Source organism: Tamandua tetradactyla, chromosome 16 (assembly GCF_023851605.1).
Source record: "Tamandua tetradactyla isolate mTamTet1 chromosome 16, mTamTet1.pri, whole genome shotgun sequence".
Taxonomy (NCBI): domain Eukaryota; kingdom Metazoa; phylum Chordata; class Mammalia; order Pilosa; family Myrmecophagidae; genus Tamandua; species Tamandua tetradactyla.
This window is the reverse complement of record NC_135342.1, coordinates 66,096,022-66,106,604: the sequence shown is the minus strand read 5'-3', so window position 1 is coordinate 66,106,604 and position 10,583 is coordinate 66,096,022. Positions and strand designations below refer to the sequence as shown.

At 34.7% G+C, this 10,583-nt stretch overlaps 1 pseudogene; it reads left to right on the top strand.

The window, feature by feature from the left end:
* The first annotated feature begins 1,082 nt into the window (after positions 1-1,082).
* Positions 1,083-1,825, top strand: LOC143658460 (SIN3-HDAC complex-associated factor pseudogene; annotated as a pseudogene).
* Positions 1,826-10,583: the final 8,758 nt, after the last annotated feature.

Sequence of the window (10,583 nt, the reverse complement as noted above, 5' to 3'; positions counted from 1 at the left end):
AGGGCTCAGACGTCAGATTGAGCAAAGACTTCAAAGCAGCCATTATAAATGTGTTCATAGAACTAAAGGGAACAAATCTCAAAGAAGTAAAGAAAGATATGATAACAGAGGTTTATCAAATAGTGAATATCAATAAAGAGATAGAAATGATAGAAAATAAGCTAATGGAAATTCAGGTGTTAAAAGTACATAAAATGAATTTAAAGTTCACTAAAGGGGCTCAACAGTACATTTGAACAGGTTGGAGAAAGAATAAGGAAACTTGAATATACATCTGTAGAGATTAAGCAAGCTGAAGAAAAGTAAGAAAACATAAAGAAAAATAAGCAGAGTATCAGAGATATACCAGATATCATTCATTAAAATGGGGATACCAGGAGAAAAGAAAGAAGAAAAGCACCCAAATAATTAATGGCTGTAAACTTCTCAAATTTGATGTACATGACTAATATACACTTCCAAGAAGCTCAACAAACTTCAAGTAGTATAAACCCCCCAAAATTTACAAACAGGCATATCATAATCAAACTGTTGAAAGCCAAGTACAAAGAGAAGTTCTTGACAGCAGCAAGAGAAATATGTTTCAACACATACAAGGAAACACCAATAAGATTAACAGCTGACTTCTCATTAGGAACAATGGTTACAAAAGGCAAGGAGATGTCACATTCAAATTCTCAAAAGAAAAACATCATCAATGAAGAGTTTTATATCCAGGAAGACTACCTTTCAAAAATTAAAGAAAAATGAAGATATTCTCAGATAAATAAACACTGAGAGAATTTGCTACTAGCAGACCCACCATATAAGACATACTAAAGGAAGCTCTCCAAGCTGAAAGCAAGTGACTGAGTCAGTAAATCAAATCAAATCACACACACACACAGCAGAGTTAAAGTAAAAGAGGAAATATTATAAATACATATGCTCTCATTAAGATCAATTGTATAGCTTTCTAGACAAAGGCCATTGAGGAGGAGGAAGTGACCAGAGTGGGGCTGGGCTGGTGTGCATTCCATGCCTGAGGAACACCACTGCAAGTGGAATGGCTGCTTTTGGAAGACTATTGCCCAGAAGAAAAGATGTTTGGTTTTCATGAGCCAAAGATGTACTGAAGTATAGCAGGCTGCTATATTTGCAGGACTCTGTCCTCCAGTTCTTGAGTCACTGACAGTAAGTACTATGAAAAGGACTTCCAGAGCTGTTTTGGGTTGAATGAGATTCATTCATGAGATATCGACAATGCCTATGTCTTGCTTGTGAAAAGATGGAAAAAGTTGCCAGCAGGATAAAAACAAAAAGCAAAAAAATTGGAATCATGTGGTAGATGCAAGGGCAGGACAAGGCTAAAGACTACACTGAAACCAAAGAAAGTGAAAACTCTGTCTGGAAACAGAATAAAAAGTGACTAGATCAGTAAACTGCAGAAAGAATTTAAACATCACAATCCTGTTGCTCACAGTACCACCTCAAGTGCCTCCCCAGCCCAATCTCCTTGTTGTAGTAACAGTCAGATGATGGCTCAGATACTGAGATGGCTTCTGGCTCTAATAGAACACCAGTCTTTTTCTTTGTAGATCTCACATACTGGAAAAGACAGAATATGTTTTGGGATTATCTGTAGAGGCCATTTTGGGTAAGCCCTCATTGATTCAAGCCTTGTTGTAGCAATAAGAAAACAGCCGCTGAGAAACCAGAGGAGTAGAGGCCAGAGCTTCTACCTATCTCCACTCAGGAGTGGTGTCAGGTTTATGTTGAAGGGGAACACAAAAACAATTTTTTTTGGAAAGACAACAAGGCAACAAAGTGGCCCTCTTATTTTTAACTTGGATACTTACTGTTCTGCCAAAAGACCATTTCTAGAATGGTTTTGAATGGGTTATTTCCCTCCAGTTCCACAAACTCTGAAGCCAGTGTCTAGCTTACTAAAAGAAAAATATTAAGATACTGAGTATTTAATAGGGAAACTGAATGCTGCGTAAAGCGCTCTTTAAGTGTTTTTTTTAAAAAATCCCCTTCTCATAAATAAAATTAGGGGAACTTCAGGAGATAGAGATGGGATTTGCTGTATGATGAACCATATGTAGTTTTAGTCTTTTCCATATTGAGAAGCAGTAGTTGGGGCATTTTTTAAGATGGCTGGCTACACTTGTTTTCCCTCATGATACTAAATTTGTCATAATTCAATAATATAGACTTGTCTCTAGAGGTTTTTGTTAATAATTTTGAAAACATTAATATTTTGCCAAGGTTCTGATGATTCAAACCTGTACTACTGAATATTAAGCAGGACAGACTATATTTCTGGTAAAAACACATTGAAAAAAAAATAATTACTAAATATACAGAAAGGTAACTTGACTATATATATGTTGTATCCTGTGTCACTTTCACATTAATATTTGATAAAGATTTCAATTTACATGAAACTTCTAAAGCAGAATCAAAGCTCTTCTTGGGGAGACAACAAGCCTTCAGGATAAGTGATCCTATATGAATAGTATCAAAGCATTACCACATGGTAGAGAAAACACACTATTAAAAATGTCTGAAAAATAAAGTGTGCAGGATGGCACAAAAATAAAGATTAATGCTTCTCGGGGCACATTTCTTAGAGGGCTTGCCTAGTGTGTATATAATTGACTTCTGTTTGTGTTATATGATTGTTTGGTGACTACAGTGAAAATCTGCACAATTCAGTTTTAGCTCTGGATTACTTTAGTTGATGTTTGTGAAGGTTTTATCCATGTAGAGTGGGTATTTGACTTGTTTTAATATATTAGGATTTTTTTTTCTTTTCAATATTTAAAGTAAAATTCTACTAGAAGAAAAGAGGTGTGTGTTAATGCTGAGTGGGTTGGTTTTTGGTTAGGTTTCTTTTGTCAGGCTTTCTGAACACCGACATGCTAGGTGATAAATAAATCCTGAACATGGAGCTCTTTGATCTAAAATCTCCACTCAACCTCTCACTTGAATAAAAACCAAAGTATTTTTATTGCTTCATTTAAAAAATTTCAGGAAAAAAATATCACTTCATGAGGGTAGGAACATTTTTCCCATCTTATAATCATAACATGACACTGCTTATTTTTAAAACTGGATTTTAAAATTGGATAGTATAACACGGAGTGAGCTACTTTTTATAAGCATCCTATAGTTTTACAGTTCTTTAACCTAAACTTAAGATTCTATATTTCTTCCTTTTGGAAAACCTACATGCTATATGCCACCAAATGCACAGATTACAAGCTCTCCCACAGCCTTTGAGGTGTATTACAAGAGTCCCAGCCATTTTCCTCCTGAGTTATATTTGAAAAAAAATTTTTGGTACATTTTGACTTCAGTATTGGTGGTAGAATATACTATAAAATGGATCATTTCTACTTCTACATTTGTTTATTCACTACTAGACCTCAACCACAGTCTTCTTTTTCCCCTTCCACCTTTCTTTGCTTTTAGGATGTATCTATGTAGTCATGCACTTTGTATTAATATATTATAAATCCACAAATATGCTTTGTACTTTTTATACTGTTGAATACTTACAGTCAAAACTTTTACTAGGGTATTGAGTAAATTTAGACTTACTAGAAAATTAAAAAAATAATCAGTGGTATAGAACAATACTTATATAAATGCACTGTTGAATTTTTAACATATAATAATGTAATAAATCTGATAATAACAGCAGAAAAGAGGGTGTGGGAGCAAAGCTGTACTGGAATAAGAAAATCACATAGTAACTGAAATCCACAAACAAATGAAGAGAACCAAAAAAGATAAATAAGAAGGTTATTATAATATCTATACACAGATACTTGTTCTTTCTTCAAACACCTTCTTTATAAAATTATAAAAGGAAACAACTTTAACAATGTATTATTGGGTTTGTAACATATATACATGTAAAACTTGAAATTTATATAGTAATAGCACTAAAAGGGGAAGAAGAAATAGAAGTATAATATAGGAGTAAGGATACCATATCTCATTGAAATGAATATTCATTTAGTAGTCGATTCATGTAGTAGATTCAGTTTTTCAAATAAGTTAAGATGAAATACAAAGTCCTAAAGCAATCTTTAAAAATATCTTAAGTAATGAATAAATTATTAAAACTATTAAAATATTACAACAGAAAATATTCACATATACAAAAGAAAACAGTAAAAGAAGGACAAAAAGACATAGTACATACTAATAATACTAAATGTGAGTGGATTAAATATTCAAATCATAAGGCAGAGATTGTGAGACAGGAGGGAAAACAAAATCTAACTATATGCTTTCTAAAGGATAAATACTGTAGAGCCAAAGACACCAATAGATTGAAAATACAAAGATAGAGAATGAAAGATATACCACACAAATAGCACCCATAAAAAAGTTGGCGTGATAACACTGATATCAGACAAAATAGTCTTTAAGATCAAAATTATTACTTGAATTAAGAGGGACATTTAAAAATGATAAAAGGACCAATTCATTAGGAAGATATAAGAATTTTAAAACTTATGTCCTTGATCTTGAGGCTTATTCTTGAGAAGCCTATTTCTTAAGCAGAGAAGCTAAGTCTACCTATAGTTATGCCTAAGAGTTACTTCCAGAAAAACTCTTTTGTTGTTCAAATGTGGCCTCCTTCTCTCTCTAAGTCCAATTCTGAAAGAAAAATCATCCCCCCCCCCCTCACTACATAGGATATGATATCCATGGCAAAAGTCTCCCTGGCAACGTGGGACATGACTACCAGATATATACCTGACCCCGGCACCATGGGATTGACAACACTGTCTGACCAAAAAGGGGAAAAGAAATGTAATAAAATAAGGTGTCAGAGGCTAAAAGAGTTCAAATAGAGTAAAGAGGCTATTCTAGAGGCTACTCTTATGCTAGCTGTAGCTAAATATTGTTAATAACCAGGGTCTGCCAAACCCTAATGAAAATCATTCCTGTCAACCCTAAAGAATACCTAGGGCTTTATCTGAGATTCTACAAAAGTTTCAAATGCTAAGATTACCTTCCAGAAACCTACAATTTCCAGATGGGTTTCTAGGCCAGATAAGTCCTGAAATCCAGAGGGGCCAGCCTCTCGTACATCAACAGGTCCATCCCTCATCACATTATTGTTGACATCCTTTCCAAAATGAAAAAATTAGAATGAACACAGCACAAATATCCCTAAAGATTGGGAGAAGGATCAAAGGAGAAGGAGTTGGAGAAGATAGGATTTGACAAATGAGTATGACTGCTGAATCATTATATTGGTATTTCTTTCAAGTCTCCAGTAGCTTGGAGCAGCTAGAAGGAAAAACCTGAAATTGTGGAACTGTAAGCCATACTAAACTCTGAAATCTGTTCTATAACTACTCATTATAATGTACTTTGGAATTTATTACTTTTTTTGTAAAAATATTTAATAACAAAAATGTTAAAAAAAAACCATATATTCTTAACAACAACAAAAAAACAACCAAAATAACATGAAACAGAAGTTGACAGAATTGAAAGCAGAAATGGGCAATTTAACACAAATTGTTATTAGCTATAAAGAGGTACATTTCATAATAATAAAGGGGTCACCCACAGAAAGACAAAACAACTACAAAAATATATGCACCTAAGACCAGAGCCCCTAATTATATGAGCAAAAAAATGACAATACATGGGAGAAACAGACATTTCAATAACAGTAGTTAGAGAATAAAATGTTCCAATTTCAAGATAGCTAGATTAACCAGGCAGAAGAAGAACAAGGAAACAGAAAAATTGAGTAACATCATCAAACAACTAGACCTAATAGTTATCTATAGGAATTCCACCCAACAACAGTAGAATATATTTGGAACATTCCTCAGGATACATCCCATGCCAGCTTGCAAAAGAAGTCTCAATAAATTGAAACATTTTGAAATCATATAAAGTGTGTTTTCCAAACACAATGGAATAACATAAAAATCAGTAAGGAACAGATATTTGTAAAACCCACATATATGTGGAAATTAATTAAAGCACTCCTAAATAACCAATGGGTCAAAGAAGAAACCACAGCTGTAATCAGAAAAACTGTGAGATGAATGAAAATAAAGGAATATTATACCAAAATTACGGAATGCAGTTAAGGTAGTGTTGGCAGAAAAATATATGGTTATAAGCACAATGTGGTGATTTGAAACTGTATGTACCCAGAAAAACATGTTCTTAAATCTAATACATTCCTGTGGGTTGAAATCCAATGTAAGCAGGATCTTCTGATGACCCACCTCATTCAGGATGGGACTTAATCCTATTACCGGAGTCCTCAATAATAAGCAGAATGAATACAGAAAGAGGCAGCGAGAAGGGGATGGAGGGAGGGAGAGAGAGGGAGAAGGAGAGGGAGAGAGAGTGTGTGAAAGAAAGAGAGAAAGAGAGAGAGAGAGAGAGAATGAAAGTGAACAAATGCAAACACATATGACAAGGAAGCAAGAAACTGAAATTAATGGAAACCTGGAGAGAAGCGAGAGACCAACAAATGCTGCCATGTGCCTTGCCATGTGTCAGAGAAGCCCAGGATCACCAGCAGCCACTCTTTGGGAAGAAAGCATCACCTTGATGATGTTTGATTTGAATATCTTCTTGACCTCAAACTCTAAGCTAATAAATTCCCATTATTTAAGTCAACCCATTTCATGGCATCTGCTTTAAGCAGTCTAGAGAAATAAAACACATAATAGAAAAGATCTCAAATCAATAACCTAAGCTTCTACTTTAAGACACTGGGAAAAGATGAGCAAACTAAACCTAAAGCAAGCAGAAGGAAAGAAATGATCAAGATTAGTGTAGAAATTGATGAACTAGAGAATAGAAAAGCAATAGAGAGAATCAACAAAACTAAAAGATGAAACAAAAAAAAATAAAAAATTGACAAACCTTTAGATAAACTGACCAAGAAAAAAGAGAAATCACAAATAACCAAGATCAGTTACAAATGAGGGGACATCAATATTTTACAGATTTGAAAAGGATGATAAAAGGAATACTGTGAAAAATTTTACACCAACAAATTAGATACCTTAGACGAAATGACAAATTCCTAGAAAAACACAAACTACCAATAAGAAATTTCAATAAGAAGTAGAAAATATGAATAAACCTATAACAAGTATAGAGACTAGATTAGCAATAAAAAATTTCCAGAAGAAAGAATTAGTAGCAATTCTTCACAATCTCTTCCAAAAAAACATGAGGAAGGAATGCTTCCTGATTAATTCTATTAGGGCAGAATTACCCTGATATCAACATCAGATAAAAACAACACAAACAAGAAAATGTGCCAATATCAACTATGAGTATAGAAGCAAAAGTCTTAACCAAATGCTAGGAAATAAAATCTAGAAACATATACAAAAGGATTAGTCATCACAACTAAGCGGGGTTTAACATAGAAATATAATAAGAGGAAACGTAACCAAACAAAGGACATCTAAGAAAAATCAACAGGTAACATCTACTTAATAGTCAAAGACTAAATGTTTTCCCCGTCATATCAGGAACAAAAACAAGGATGTCTGATTTTGCCACTTGTATTTAACATTGTATTAAATGTTCTGGCCACAACAAGAAAATTAACGTGAAGACTTCTAAATAGGAAAAAAAGAAGTAAATACTTATTTTTACTTGTGAATGACATGATCTAGTATATCAGAAATCCTAAGAAATTAATTTCATATTATGAAAACTACAAATCCTGCTAAGAAATATAAAAGATGGAAAGGAAATACCGAGTCCATGAATTAGAGGGCTTAATATTAAGATGCCAGTACCTCTCAATTTACCTAAAAACTTAAGGCGATCCTTATCAAAATTCAAGCTCGGTTCTTTATAAAAATTGAAAAGATGATCCTAAAATTCATATGGAAAAGTCATGAGAACCTAAATAGGCAGAACAAACTTGTAAATTAAGAGCAAATTTGGAGGAGTTATACTGATTACAAGGTTACAGTAATCAAGACTCCACGTATTGATAGAATAGGAAAACAAATCTACAGAATAGAATTGAAAATACAGAAATACATTTTCATATTATGGTCAGTTTATTTTATTTTTAAATATTTTTATTGAGAAATCTTCACACACATACAACTCATACATGGTGTACAATCATTGGCTCATGATATCATCACATAGTTGTGTACTTATCACCATGGTCATTTTTTTAGAATATGTGCATCACTCCAGAAAAAGAAATAAAAAGAAAAAACTCATACATACCATATACCTTAACCTTCTCTCTCACTGACCACTGGTATTTCCATCAACCCAATTTGTTTTACCCTTTGCCCCCTATTGTTTATTTATTTATTTTGTCCCTATTTTTTTTTACTCATCTGTCCATACCCTGGATAAAAGGAGCATCAGATACAAGGTTTTCACAATCACACAGTCACACTGTTTATTATCTTTATACAATTGTCTTCAAGAATCAAGGCTACTGGAATACAGCTCAAGTGTTTCAGGTACTTACCTCCAGCCACTTCAATACACCATAAACTAAAAAGGGATATCTATATAATGCATAAGAATAACCTCCAGGATAACGTCTCAACTCTGTTTGAAATCTTTCAGCCAACGAAATTTTATTTTGTCTCATTTCTCTAATTCCTCTTTTGGTCAATCAAGCTTTTTCAATCCCTTGATGCTGGGTCCTGGCTCATCCCAGGATTCCTGTCCCATGTTGCCAGGAAGATTTACACCCCTGGAAGTCATGTCCCATGTTGGGGGTGAGGGCAGTGGGTTCACTTGCCATGTCAGCTTAGAGAGAGGGACCACATCTGAGTAACAAAAGCAGTTCTCTGGGGGTGACTCTCAGGACTAATTTTAAGTAGGTTTAGCCTATCCTTTGCAGGAATAAGTTTCATAGGGGTGGACCCCAAGATCAAGGGCTCAGCCTATTGATTTGGTTGTCCCCACTACTAGCAAGAGTATCAGAAATTCTCCAAATGGGGAAGTTGAAGTTCACCTCCCCTATCTCCCAACTCACCTGCTGAGTTGGCTTAGAAAGAGAGAAAGAGGTTCTCTGAGGGGTGACTCTTAGGCCAAATTTTAAGTAGGCTTAGCCCATCCGATGTAGGAATAAGTTTTATAGGGGTAAACTCCAAAATTGAGGTCTTGGACTACTGATTTGGCTGTCTCCATTGCTTGGAAGAATATCAGATATTATCCAAATGGGGAAGTTGAATATTTCCTTCTTTCTCCCCATTCCTCCAAGGTTACTTTGCAAATATTTCTTTATTCACTGCCCACATTACTCTGGGATTTACGAGGGCATCACACTAACCTGAACAGTCCAACAAAATCTCACACCCTATTCAAGGCTCCATGTAATTATGGTGTTCATTAAACTGACTAAAGAAGTTAAATTAGGAAATGCACTACCCCAAATATAAATTTTGAACCAAATAAACATCTCTCCCTTTTGTCTCACACAGAAGTTGAAGTTTTAAAATATGGATGATATCATCCTTTACCCTGTATTCTACTCTACCTTAGTCTTATCCAGATCAGCTTCATTCACATCTCTACTCAAAGTCTGATCCTTCTCAACTTTTTAAATAGTTTCTGTATAGGGTACTGCTGACTTTTATAGCTTCAGAGCTCTAACTCTGAGTCTCAAGTGTCACATAAATACCCGAAGTTTATGGGAATGCCCATATTATATAAAAACAGCTCAGAATCTCAGAATTTAGAATTAACAGTTACACCTTCTGAATATGTGACTGCTGTAAGGTCTTACAATCTAGGACCCTTTATAATAGGGCCCAACCTAATAACCCACACTCTCGATTGATTGAGTTGATTGAGTTTTTATATTATAGTTAGTGTATATAATTGAGGCATGATAATATTTATCTTTTTGTTTCTGACATTTCATTCAACATATAGTCCTTAAGGTTCATTCACCTAGCTGCATACCTCACAACTTCACTCCTGGTGGCCACTCAGTAGTCCATTGTGTGTATATATCACAGTTCCCCCTTGCATTACTCAGTCATTGTACCCTTAGGCCACCTCCATTCACTGTGTATCCATCGGGAACACTGTCACCATAAATACCAGTATGCAAATGTCAATTTGTGTCCCCACACTCAGTTCCTCCAGATATATACTGAGCAATCCCACCCCTAGCCTCCTATGGAGCCACCACACTGACCTCCAAGGGGCTGCATCTCTCAGTTTCTCTACTGACAGTGAATAAGTACATCTCTTTCTCTGCATTTTCTCTAGCTCTTGCTTCTTTCTGTTCATTTTTAAACAGTTTTATTCACATATCATACAATCCAAGATATACAAATGCCTTCACCACCATACTCTATCTGAAGACATTTCCTTTTCTTCCACGAAGAATTTATACCCCTTTCCGATGCTCTCTGCCTGGTGATATTTAGTTTTGCCATAATGTTTAGTCAGCTGATTTTGTTCCAAGACAAGTCAATGGGTAAAGAAAAATCTTTTCAACAAATTGTGTGGGACACGTGGATAAGCACATGCAAAAGAATAAAGTTGAAAAGGCACCTCATACCATATACAGAAACTAACTCAAAATA